Below are 13909 nucleotides of genomic sequence, written 5' to 3' on the forward strand. Positions count from 1 at the left end.
TCATAAGGCGCAGGCAGCAGGCAGAAGCTTGGGACGGATCTGGGACAAGCTACCTTGCCCTGTGGCTGAGACTTGGCAGCTGACCTTGCCCTCCACCATAGAGCCCCAGTCCTGGCTCCTTTCCAAGTCCCCACTACTCTGCCTGGGGAGCTGCCAAGGGTTTGTCTGTCTTATGCCTCTCCCCACCCCCAACCCAGGGCACTGAGGGACAGAGAGGTGGCTGGGTGCCTGTAGGGACTGGTGTGAGTTCACGTGGCTGGTTAGACTTAAGGTGTGTGCAAGGCTCACCCAGGCCCCAAGGCATGTGTGCGCAGCAGGGTGAGGCATCAGGTGTTTGTGGGAGCAGTATGTGTGTGCTTATATCTGTTATCCAGGAGGGGTGTTCATGTGTTTTTGAGTCCACATGCAGATGGATACATGTTGGGAGTGTGTATGGAAATCTGTGTGTGCCAAGGTTGTGAGCTGGTGGGGGAGGGGAGGGCAGGAGCTTCTGAGCAGGAGCCCATGGGCGGGTTGGGGGTGGTGTACAGGCCCATGGGCTAGGAGTGGCATGGGCATGTGTGCACAGATGTGTGTGTGTGTGTGTGTGTGTATATATATATATATATATATATATATATATATATATATATATATATAGGGGTTGACCTTCTGGACTCTCCATGGCCCCAGCTGCAGGACCAGCCCCTGGAGGCCCCATTGGAACCACCTTCAATCAGCCAACAGCCCCAGTGGGAAAGCTGATTGCCATAGCCCTGCCCTGCCCTGCCCTTCCCAAGCTGATTACATTTTTCTGTTTGTTTCTGCTTTTGTAGTTGATTAATCACAGCCCTATCTTGGGGCCTGAGGAAAGGGGGCTCAGGGAGAGATGCCAGCCCTGGCCGAGCTGGGCTGGGCCAGGCCTGGGCCCCAGCACTTCTCAGGCACGGCTCTGGAGGGGGATCCCAATAGCGTCCACAACCTACAGAGGAACCAGGAAAGACCCCAGCTATTTGTCTCCCCAGCCTCTATGGATCAGCTGGGTGCCCATTAGAACTGTAGGCCGGGGGTGTGAGAGGCCCCAGAAAAGCACCACTCCAAAACCCTCCTCATCCACCTGTCTCCTGGTCGGACGGTCCACCATCGAGCTGAGTGTTTTGAGCTCCCTTGGGTCTTCCAATGCAGCAGAGGAGTGGGGAAGAAAGCACCCAGAACTCAGAGCCAGGCAGACCTGCGGCTCCTGCATCTACCACCTCCTCACTGTCATAGGACCTTAGTTCCCTCTTGTAACCTCTTAGGGCCTTGGCTTTCCCTTTGGGAAGTGAGAGTGGCGATGCCACCTCCCAGGCAGTGGCGAGGATGAAGTGAAGTAACATATGAGTCTGCCAGTGCATCCCTGTACCTCTTGGGAGTTTCCTATTAGCATGAAAATTCCCCCAAGGAATATGAATTAATAATAATTATAGCTGCTATGTATTGATTGAGAGCATGAGCTATAGCAGCTCTCTCTTTCCGTGTTTACTGAGTGGCCAGGCTGCACCAGCCCAGGCCAACCAGTTCTAAATCAGGACCCCTGTGCCAAGGGAGACTGGGCCGGTGCTTGCTAAGGGGCTGATGGGAAGCCCAGCTCCCACTGGCGTCTGGAGAGGTTGCTACAGAACATGTTTGCGCTCGCTTGACAGAGGGGTAGCTCCTGCTGCATCCCCTGTAGCTCCCAGCCTTGTTGCCCAGGCAGAGAATTTTCAAAGGACAAGGCAGAAACAATCTGCGAGTAAATTAAGCAAAAATCAAGTGAATGGGCCTACCTAATACAGCCAGGCCCTGTAGGTCCGTGCTGAGGGAGGGCACAGGTGTCCACGGAGACACAGGCCTCCCTCCAGCCTGTGGCCAAGGGATCAGGTTATACATCCTGTGACTGGGCTGTTCCCTGGAGCAGGCTCCCACCAGGTCAAAGGGACAGGATCCAATGGGGGTTGACAGCCTCAAGGTCACAGTACACCCCACTGCTTAGGCCATCCCTGGCACCCCTGTCCCTGGTGATTCAGGCCAGTCCCTGACTATCTCCTGATGCAAAGCCATAGCCCACAGGGATGACTGTGGGCTTAGGGGACTTCCACGTGCCACCAGCTACACCTGCTCTCCCTTCTCTATCTGCCCATGGGTACCTGGGCTGTGCATATAACCTGCATGGCATCCCCCAAACCTCTGAAAGCAGTTTGGCCTTGCCCTCATTCATGGCTGAGGGCACCCATGCTTAGGGAACTAAAGGGACCAGGTTGGGTCATGTATCATTGTGAGGCAGCACTGGGGTTGGAGTAAGGGTAAGGGCTTCAGGAGCCAAGCTCTGGGTCATTCTGGTCTCAGCCTTCTAGGCTCGGAAGAATGTTGCTTCCTCTGGGAACCATCGTAGACCTCTGCAGCCCTCTACCTTGGACCACTGGGCATCTCAGCCACTGGGCAGCCCCTGGGTGCTAGCTAGGTCCTGTAAGCAAGTGAGGCCAGAAGTTGGAACATGAGAGGGTGCTGCTTATACCTGGAGCTCACAGAGCAAGCACCAGAGAACTGAGCAGCATGGTTGAGGTGGCAGCTCACTGTCTGGCGAAGGGCAGTGGATGGGGTGGGGGTGGTGCCTTTTTTGCAGAGGAAGGGCATGAAAGCAACTTGGAAAGTCTCAGACGTGGGGTGGGTAAGGCAGTGCCATGATAACCCAGTTAACCCAGTGCATGGATAACCCAGAGCCGGGCATGTGCCTTTGGGTGGCTACACTCTCTGAGCCTCGGCTTACTCACCTGTTAAATAGGAGCAGGTCTAGCCCCCAGAATGAACACTTAGATCCTGCATGTGAAGTGTTTGGTGCACAGAACATGGTATCTCTTACTATGAGTGAAGGGAACTCCAAGAGGAAAAGCCAGGGTAAGCAAAACTCAGAAGTGTGAGAGGACCATCTTCAGCTCTGGAGGGCAAGCTCTGAGTCTGTATCTCCTGGATCTAGTGCCTGCCACAGGGCTGGGCTGGGCTTGGGAAATTGGCAGGGGCTGGATGAATGTCTGCTGGATGAATGAATGACAGGATGAATGAATGAATGAATGATCGCCCACCAACCCACCCGCCCTTCGGCATTGCAGCCCCGTCCTCTCCTCTGCACATCACAGGGGAGCAGATGGCGTGATTGCAGGGTGTGAATTATGTCTGTCGCTCCCCCATCTGGGGAAGGTAATGCCGCCATCACAGTACACTCCCTGGGGTGCCTTTGGGAGACTCAACTCATGGGCCCCTCCGGAGAGGGGTCTCCACATCCACAGACTTTGCCCACTAGTCCTTAGCTCAGGGTGCTGGAGACACTGGGAGAGGTTAACCACCTGTGACTCTGGGAGAATCCACCAGGTGGCAGGGAGGAAGGGGAGAGAAGTGGAGACCACTCTGTCCAGAAGCTGGGTGCCTCCCTCCTGGAGACTGGAACCCTCTCATCTCAAAACCAGCAGGCTTGCCACCCTCCCTGGCTGGAAACCACTCCTTGGAGGCCAGCATTCTCTTGCCACCCACATTCAGCACCAGGGAGAGCTCCTGGCAGAGCCCAGGGTCCAGCCACGTAGGGTGCAGTTGTGGGGGGATGGAGAGCCCGGCAAGACAGTAAATGAACCCATAGTCCAGAAGAGGATATCAAAGTGGAGGGAGAGCAAGTGTCAAACTCAAGGTCAACTCAGGACCGCTAACCACAGCCCTGTACAAATTGGGGGGTGTGCGGGGGGAGGCAGGGAGGTGCTGAGGGGAAGGGAGTGTCCAGGGAGGGCAGAGGCTCTGGCCTCTGCTCCTTGGCTAGGGAACAATATTGTTCCAAGAATCCGCTGGGGACAGTGTCTGGAGGTGAATAAAATATTCATCGTCTAGGCAAACTCACACAGTCACTTGATGAATAATGGAATTTATAGACTTGCAGAGGCTGACCCAGCTGGGCCGGCATCTAGAGGCTCCTGTCTGCTCTAATCCCGCCCTGCCATGGGCACCCCCTCTAAACCTTCAGATGCCTAGCTCCTGCAAGTGACAGGTCAGACAGGACAGAGCAGGAGACAGAGTCCAGCAGGGGGACACAGGGCAAAGGGGACAGGTCCTTGAATTTATTGCTCCTTGAGAAGTGATTTGGTGATGGAAAAAGAGCACTGGACTCAGAATCCAGTGTGGCTGGGATGAATCCTACTACTGTTGCTAGTTCTATGTCCTGAGTATGTCAGTTATGCCTCAGTTTTCTCCCCTGTGAAATGGGGTTGATGCAGCCATCACACGACCCAAGTTGCTGAGATGTGATGAGATGAAGAAAGTGACAGTGCTTGGTGCCTCTGTCCCTGGAACACACAGGTGGCCCTGTGCTGAAACATGTTGCTGAAAGGCTGGACCTTAGGAGCCTCTTTCTCTGGACCCCAGACTCCCCTGAGCCCAGGAGGGGTCTAGAAGGCAGAGAGAGGCATGGCCACAGAAGTAGAGAAGCTTCTAGTCCTCAGGGCAGGGTTTGATGTCAATAAGTGCAAAAACCCAGCCAAGGAGAGACAGACACGGGCACTCACCCAGGCCCTCCTACCCCAAAGAGTCTGCTCCCACTGGGCTGGGCATGAGCCTGGGCAAGGGTATTTTTAAAATGCTCCCAAGAGCTTCCAAGGTGTAGCCAGGATTAGAATCCCTACTCCAGGGGCAGAAGGCTGGTGGGGGAAAGTCTGGGCAGGGGTAAGAGAAACATGGGGATATCCCACCCAGGAAATGACAGACATCTCTGTCCCTTGTCCCCTTTGGGCCTTGGTCTCCCCTTCTGAGAAGTGGGAGCCTATGCCCAGCATACGACCAGGCTGCTGTCTGGGAGTGGGATCATGGGTACCTCTGGCCCAGCCCCTGCTCCAGCCCTACTTCCTGAGTGACAGCTGTGGCAGCTGGCAGGAGACAAGGCGCGAGCCAGCTCCTAATTGCTCTGGGCTCCCAGATCCCTGCCTCAGTCTGTTGCCTCTGATGAGACATTCGACTGACCTGCCCAGGGCGGCTGCTTCCCCCAGAAGAGGCCCGGTCTCTGGCTGGTCCGGGCATTATGCGGGTGGGGGGGAAGCTGCCTCTCCTTGCAAGGTCTTACCACCTCTGGAGCAGGGGGAGGCTGGGACCCTGCAATCCCCCTTGGGCCTGCCTCCTCTTCTCTGAATCTCTGTGTGTAACATAAAGAGCTGTGTGTAATTTTCCATTTGAACAAGCAGCTGCACAGGTGCTGAGATACGCAGACCCCGTGGCTGGGCTCTGTGGCCTCACCTGGCACACCCTGTCCCCTCCAGGGGGGGCTCGGGCATGTTCGCTAGGGTCAGACCCAAGAGAATAACTGTGTGACCTCAGGCTAGTCGTTGGAACTTGGACACTTGGTGCAGCTGTTTCTGAAAGTGAATATGGACAGAGGAAGCCCAGGGTCAGGGTTCACCATCACTGTTCCCTCAGCATTTCAGAGGGGTCCTCAAGATGCTGCAGACTGGCAGCCTTTAGCACAGCCCCTTGGGCTGAATTTTCAGATTCACAGCTGCCTTTCTGTCTCTGGTTGCCTGGACCCCTGCCACTGTCCCCTCCCCTGACTCCTGACCCTCTCATTCTGCGGAGGCACCTCTAGGGCAAGAAGTGGAGAACAGAGAACAGAACCTTCTGGCTCCCCGAGGGGTTTCTCAGACCCTGACACCTCCAGTTCTTTCTCAGGAGGACCAAGTTATTTACCTGGTTTCGGTGATCTAGCCCAACACTTATCCTCTCCCACATGTGAGCTGCTGCCTCCACCTGCTGTGACATGGCCTGAGAGCAGCTCCTATTTGCACACCTCTGGGGATGGGAATCTCACCCCCACCCCTGAGGCAGAGTCAACACTTGTCTATATTCCCTGGGCTCTGACTTTGTCCTCCAAGATCTCTCCTGTTCTGAGACAAGGCACTGAAGGCCCCCCAAAGGGGCCCCTGCATGTCACTTGGGAGATATACTGACCTGTGAGCAGCTCATCAGAGTGGCACCCCTGCCCCTACAGTAGGGACATGGGTAAGAATGGCACTGCAAGCCTGTGGGCAGAGGAGCAGGCTCTGTGGTGGTAGAGAGGGGGCAAGCGAAGTGGGAACCAGGTTCTCAGATGAACACCTCTGGCTCTGTGTTCCAGAGCTGCACAGATTAGCCCGTCACTGAGAGTCCAGGACATGAAATGGGTGAGTTTTGACGAGGGGACTTTGGGAGAGGCCCAGACTGGAGGCGCTGCCCAGGGAGTGGCCCCTCCTGCCCTGACCACCACCAATCGGGGAGCCAGGCTATGATCCTTTGGAGTCCCTGATGTTGAGAGACAGGGCTGGGGCAGGGTACCAGGATGCCCCGGGGCGGTGGACGAAAGAATCCCTGCTGAATCTCTGTCCTCCAAGGCTGAACTAAGTCTGCAGCCCCGCCCCCAGCTGGTCCCCCACCCTAAGGCCCGCTAATGGGCCTCTGAGGCCCACAGTGCCCTGGTCGTGTCGAGCCTAAGTGATGATAAAATCGACAGCAGTTTAATTGGTAATTTTAATCCTGGACAGAGCAGTAATGGCGTTACTAATTGGATCGTTAGAGATTTGTGCTTTATGGCTGTGTAATTAGAGGAGCTGTGGGGGGCCGGGGTGAACTGGGGGGCCATGTGGGGCCAGGGGCAGGGAGCAGCAGGCAGGGCCCCTTCCGAGGCTGGGGCTGGGTCACCACCGGGACCTCCTGCTCATCTACTGCTCCTTCCAAGCAGGTCCCCCGGGGCAGTGGAGTGAGGGAGGTCACAGTTAGGGGTCTGTGCCCCTCCCAGAACTATCATGTTGGGAGGAGCAGGCCTTGGGGTCCATTACACAAAAAGACCCCAAATCTCATAGCCCAGCTCCCTACAGAACAGGGCACAGGGGTTCCCACAATCCCAGCCCTTCCCTGCACCCTCATATACGTGTGTCCCCTGTGCTCGTGTGGGCTCACACCGTTCTGTGCAGCCTTGCCCATGGGCTTACTGTGGAGCCACAACGCCGTGGCCTTGCAGTATGGCCCCCAGGACTCTGGGTGACCACAAAGTGTCCCCATTTTAGAATAAGAAAGGGTCTTAGGTTCTCCCACCCTGCTCACTTCTCATATGGGGAAACTGAGGCCCAGAGAGGGGAGCGGACATCCTGTGTGTGTTCCATGCTAGTCTCATATGTTTATGTGAGGCTTACATCCCTGAACACCGATATTTGGTGGGTTTTCGTCACGCGTGAGACTGCCACTCTGCACCTGTGTGAGGGAGGCACGTGGGCCGGAACGCGGGCCCAGCCCCCACCCCTGGCACATGGTGCATGTGTTGTCAAGAGTGGAGGGGAGGCAGGGCGGAGCGTCCTTTGGATTGGATTCACTATGCCTGGCGCTCAACAAATCTTTGCTGTATTAATTAATAAAGCAAAAAAAGAAAAAAGAGAAGGAGGTCTGGAGGGAGGACAGAGAGATCATGGGCCAAGGGCTTCTGTCACATGCCCCTCTCATTGGTCCCCTAGCCTACCACTGGTTGTTCTCCTAAACACAGGCCACGGTCCCCTCACAGCCCTGCAATGGCATCCACCTTATTCCAAGGGAGGGCCAAAGTCACGAGGGGCCCCAATACTTCCCTCCTCACCTCTCCGCCCCCACCTGCCCCCTGCTCACCTGGCGGTTCCTGGCGGAGTGTCGGGCACACTCCTACCTCAGACCTCTTGGCGCTGGCTGTGTTTGTCACGCGCTCCCGCTAGACATCTTCATCGCTCACTCCTTAAGCTCTTTACTCAAAAATCACCCTCCCAGTGGGTCTTCCCTGACCACCCTAGCTTTAAAAATTATGTTTAAAAACACACATCAAAAGACAAATGGTGCCTGTTCTCCCACTGCCCTGCTTGTCCTGGCTTGAACATACCACAATGTAACACACATGGATTCTTCCTTCTTCCTCTCTCTCTCTCTCTTTCTTTCAAGTTTATTTATTTTGAGAGAGAGAGAGAGAACATGCAAGTGGGGGAGGGGCAGAGAGAGAGAGGAAAAAAGAGAGAGAGAATCCTAAGCCGGCTCCACATTGTCAGTGCAGAGCCTGAGGCGGGGCTTGAACTCACAGACTATGAGATCGTGAACTGAGCCGAAATCAAGAGTCAGATGCTCGACTGACTAAGCTACCCAGGCGTCCCTGGATTCTCCTTTCTTGCCAGTACGGGTTTTGTTCATTGCTGCATCCCTAGTGTTGTGACATATAGTAGGTGCTCATATATAGCTGTTGAATGAATGAATGAATGAATGAATGAATGGGAGTGTCCCTACAGAGGCAGCCCTGGGAGGTGAGGGCGGGTTGTGGGAAGTGTGCAGGTTGAGGGGGCAGGAGGCAGATGTTGGGCAGGGACTGTGGCTGAGGCACCCCTACCTGTGAGCCCTTCCTTCTGGCTGACCTGGCTCCCACCTCCTGCAGCAGCTCAGTTAGGAGACAGTGCCTGGCGACCTACATCAGCAAATTAGACAGACGGGGGCCGGGGGGAAATGAAAGTGTCTTCCTGCCAAATGTCCACCTCAGTGCCCTCCACCTGATGGCCATCAACCCAACCTCCTCTCCCCTTCTGCCAGCTCATCCCGTGGCCTCTGACTGCCTCCTTCCTGGTCCCCCCCACAAGAAGTGGCTGGCTACCTCTGGGCTACTCTCAGGGACTCTAAGGAGACCCCTCCTCTGCTGGCCCTATCTCCCTGTTCCCAAGCAGGAGACAGTGCCTGAAATGCCACTACCAGCACTGAGGTGGCTTGCACCTGGGCCCAGCACTGGGGTCCAGAGTTCTCGATAATGCCCTGCCCACCCGCCTGGCCCCACTGCCTTAAGCTTCGTCAGGTGATGTATGGCCCACTGGGCCTGCCAGGAAGTGACAGCAGATGGATGGGCAGTGCCGAAGGGTGGGCTCAGAGCCAGGAGCAGAGAGCAGAGAGGGGGGAGGTGCCTGGCTCCAGAGAAAGCCATTCCCGGAATGCCACCCTCCCTGACCGAGGGCAGGACGGGGAGTACCAGAGTAGTCTCAGACATGGCTCCCACACAATGGCCCTGAGTGTGAGGAAGTGGAGGGAGCTGGGGGGCTCTTGGCTCCTCAGGGCATCTCTCCAGGCCTCAACTTCCTCATCTGTAAAATGGCAATGATGCACCCACTGGGAGGTGGCAGGAAGGGTCAACTGAGAGAATGCACAGCAAGCAGAGTCCCCAGACTCAGGGGTGCTCTAATCACCAACCTTCAGCCTTGTTAGGCTTGGTGCTGGCCAGGGAGGGGTGGTCCCTAAAATTCTGCTTCCTTCTTCCTGTATCTCCCCACCTGACCCCCTCCTCCATCTTCCCTCTCCTGGCCTTTGGGAGAATCGCATATCCAGAGATGGACCGGCAAAGTTCTGTTCGACCTCACTCCCATTTTCCAGAGGGGAAAACTGAGGTCTTGAGAGAAGAACCTGCTCAAGGTTAGTTAGGAGGACTTGTAAGACCCCTCGTGGTGATTGCTGAAAGAAGTGCCTTCCCCACTGTGGACCCAGGAGGGTGGGGAGTGGGGGGCCCATGCAGCTGCCTAGCAGGTGGACAGTGCTGGGCACGGGGAAGGGGACTGGGGGACAGGGGTGCAATGCGGTTGCTTCGGCCAAGTCAGGATGCGCCAGACACCGCCATGGGCTCTGTCTGCGTCCAAGGAGACCAGGACACCAGGCGGGCGGACGGCATGTCCTTGCTGGCTGGTCCTGGAGGAGGGATGGGGAGTAGGGGGGAGGGTCATTCTGGGAACCGGGGCTGCCTGCAGGGCCAGGCGGCGTCTCCTGGCATCTGTTCACCTGCCCTGCTCCCCAGAGGAGCACGGACTTCACGTGGGTCTCCCAACGGCTATGGGCATGTGACGCAGATGTACACGGACAGGTCTGGTGGATGTGTGAGGGGGCGTGGGCGTGCACGGGTGCATGTGGGCATGTCAGACCTGGTGTGTGCACATGTGTGGAGGCTGATATGCACATGTAGAGGTCTTAACGCCTGGGCCCCAAGAACCCAGGGCCAGGGCAGAGCAGTGTGGGCACTGCACGCATCTATGTGGGCAGTGCACTTTGCACATGTGGGCCTCTCTGTACACTCGGGCATAGATGAGATGTTGACATATGTCAGTGGGTATGAGGAAAGACATGTGCTCAGTCAACACCCACCAGGTCCTATACAAGCTCGGTCTCAGCTTTAATCAAAAGGAATCGTGTCGGGGCGCCTGGGTGGCTCAGTCAGTTAAGAGTCTGACTTCAGCTCAGGTCATGATCTCACGGTTGGTGAGTTCGAGCTCCGTTGGGCTCTGTGCTGACAACTCGGAGACTAGAGCCTGCTTCGGATTCTGTGTCTCCCTCTCTTTGTCCTTCCCCAGCTTGTGCTTGTGCTCCCTCTCTGTGTCTCTCTCTCAATAATAATAAACAAAAAAATTATATATATAAAAAAGGGACAGTGTTGGCCCCCCATTGTCAGTGGGGAAACAGGGCGGCTGCCTGCCTAAGGCTACCGGGATTCCTGCCTGTAAATCCAAGAGAACACCCCCTGCCCTGTCCACCTCACAAGGTGGGACACGAGTTTGGCCCTGAAGAAAGGCTCTGCCCAGATCACAGGCCCTATTCTGGAATGTTAGGCTTGCTCTGGACTTGTTCTTCTGCGTAGTGACAGGGTGGGATCATGGAATCCCAGGGTTGGATGGGCCTTTGGGGTCACTTGGGGCAGCCAGCCCTCTGCTGCTAACTGGGGGACTGATGGCCAGTACCCTTGTGAAGGAGGGAGCCCCAGCTGGAGGGCTTCACTGTCCCCTCCTTGGGGCCTGCTTCCTCACCTATAGAATAGAGCAGCCTCCCCAGCTCCTCTGGGTCCAGGGGACAGGTAAGGGGAGGAGGAAGGGCTGCTGGAGGGCTGAGACCCAAGGTCAGCTCAGGGACGAGGCGGTGGTCCCAGCGTGCTCTCCTGCCAGTCTGGGAGGGGAGATGAGCCGGGGATTGCGGGGAGAGGGAGGCTGAAGGGATCTGAGGCAGGGAGACGGGCCTTCCAGTTCAGTTAGTGAAGGGATTTGTCATTTTAATGATGTGATATTTCTTGCCTGGCTCCGGTCTGTGGCAGCACGAAGGGGACAGCTGCCTCCCTGAATGAGGTGGTGCCTGTGCTGGTGGAGGGTGTCCTCGGGCTACAGCACCCGGCCAGGCTGAGTCTGGGGACAAGGCTTGGAGGCCGGGGTTTTGGGGACCACTGGCCATCATGCAACTGCATCTCTAGTCCAGCTCTGCCTCTCCCTCCTTGCGTGACCTTGGACAAGTCCTTCCCCAAACTGAGGCTCAGTACCATCTGTGAAGTGGGGCTAATACCGTCACCCTACTGTTGGCTCTGGCATCTTTCACATCCTCCCCTTTGCTGTCTCTTCCAGTCCCACCACCGGCACCCTCTCTTCTGCTCCTGAATTTCTGCAGACCCTCAGCAGGCCCCCTCCTTCCAGGCAACAGGGTCTTTTGGAAGTGCCGACCTGACTCTGGCTCCTTATCACTCCGCCTCCCCTGGCCCCCTGCCCCCATCCCAGCTCCAGGCCCTAAGTGTCCTGAACTTGTCCCAGCTGCTTGAGCATGTCTTGCCCTTCCTTGCTTCCAGGACTTTGTAGAAGCTGCTGCCTCTGCCATCACCCTGGTCCCTCAGGTCTGGCCTGGCCCTCATAGCCACCCTTTATTTGCCCCCCGACCACATTTTGTTACATTGGAGGGTGACAGCTGGTTTCCCGGTTTGTCTCGCTTGCTCTGTGTTCCAGCACATAGTAGGCCCTCAGTAAGTGTGTGATTGTTGAATGACCGAACGAGGGGCTGCAGAGCTGCCCTCCTGACCCTGGCGTGCAGCAGCGGGGATGTGGGTGGCGGCTGCAGTTAGGGTGGCCCAGTGGGTGGCCTATCCATCAGCCTGGCGCTGCGCCTGACCAGATGGAGCTGAGCCCCTGGGGAAGGGAGAGGAAGGAAAGATCCATCACCCAACCGGTTGGTCTGCGGGTGTGTGGGTGTGTCGCACCTGCCCCCAATGAGATCCTCATTCATCATGCTGTCCCTGGGATGCTGGGATGGGAAGAGCAGGCGGCAACCCCTCTGGCAGCCCCTGTGGGGCCCGAAACTTCAGGAAGTCTGCAGCTCTCTCATGCTCGGTAGGGGGGGCGGGGGAGGAATTGAAGTCTGGAGGAGGGTGGCAGGAATTAAAAGTGGGGACTCTGGGGCCAGACCAACCAGTGTTTGAGCGACAGCTCTGGGACTCACTTCTGTGACCCTGGGTAAGTCTCTGGCTTCTGGGAGCCAGTGTCTTCATCCATAAAACGGGGACACAGCCGTGCCCTCTCGCCCAGAAGAGGATTCATGGAGACGAGGCTCCATGCGCCCCTTCCCTGGCCCCTGCTCCTCCAGCTGGCAGGGGAGGAGGAGGCAGCAGGGGCTGCCATTGGTAGGGCCAGTGGATTCAGGGGGTACTGGCTCATTGGGTATTAGGGGGAAGGAGACGTTGATGGATGCTCCTCTGGGCCAGAGGGGCTGGGGGAGGGTGTGGCTGAGTGATGACAGGCCCCTGGTGATTACAGCTCAGCTGACCCAACCAGCTGGCGGTGGGGGGGGGGGGGCCGCGGGGGTTGGGGGGGGCATCACGCCCCAGACTCTCTCCCAGCAGGAAGTCAAGGCGTCGTCCCCCCTCAGCATTTTAATTATAAAAGCAAACACTTTCTGAGCTAGCATTTCACCCAAATGCTAACACAATAGCCTAGGGAGTGGAGTAAGATCCTGGGGGCATTAAGATCCTCACACCACGGAGGGGGAAACAGAGACCCTTTCCTGCATTCAGCAAATATGTACTGAGCACCTACCTACTCAGTGCCAGACTCTGTGCCGGGGAAATCAGACAAGAAGGTTTGGGCCGCCTGCTTTCCCCAGATACTCTGGAAGTTGCAGGTGGATCAGGACTGAGTTTTGCACCCAACGTGCTGCATAAACAAGGATATGTCACCATAGCATCCCTTCGGGGAGTGCATGCTCCCTGGCAGTCACGGGGCACACTCGGTGCCAGGCCCAGTGCTGGGCACTGAAGGTGCATTGTCTCATTTACTCCTCCAAGGCAGACATCAGTGACTCCATTTTCTAGCTTCAAGAAATGCTAAGCGCTAAGGTGACTGGCTTGGAGACTCCCAGCTGGGAACAGGCCGAGCCCACATGTACGTCCAGGACTTGCGCTCTTTCCACCTTCACAGGGCCACATATCCTGGCTGGGTATGGTTCAATGAGGAGCTGCCAAGCTGGGGGCTCAGGAATGAATGGGCACATGTACCCCAGCGGAGCTAAGCCCAACCCAGAATCCCCAATTCCTCCTGTGCTGCAGGGGCGAGGGCCAGGGCTAGAGCCTCTCCTCCCAGAATCTGATCCCTTCCTCAGACAGCCCCTCCCACACCTGTCCTGCCCTGGGCTTGGTCCCACTGTAGAGCCCCTCAGAAGGTCTGTGGCCACCCGCAGGTAATGTAAGGGGTGGGGGGGGGGGGCTCTGTTTCATCCACTCTGAGCTGGGCCAGAGGGAGAGACTCTCCTCTGAAGCTGAGAAGCAGAACGATCCCAGGCAGAGAGGTCGGATGGGCACTCCTGAGCCTCAGTCTCCCACCAGCTCACATGAGGGCAGTGGGATGGCACGGGGGGCTCTCGTGGGGCCTCGAGATGCCACCAGATAAGGATCTACCTGGGAGCTGCCGCCACGAATGGGGCCCTGGTGTGTATTGTGGTGAATGCGGCCCTCCTGGGGCCGCTGAGGATCAAAGAGAGAGACCAAGTATCCCAAGGCAAACATCACTGCTATTATTTTCACACTCCTTAGTGCCTGGTCAGAGCAGGTGTTCAGGGGACTTTGTGGCCCCGACCCCAGGCAGACAGG

Source organism: Felis catus, chromosome D3, assembly GCF_018350175.1.
Source record: "Felis catus isolate Fca126 chromosome D3, F.catus_Fca126_mat1.0, whole genome shotgun sequence".
Lineage (NCBI taxonomy): Eukaryota > Metazoa > Chordata > Mammalia > Carnivora > Felidae > Felis > Felis catus.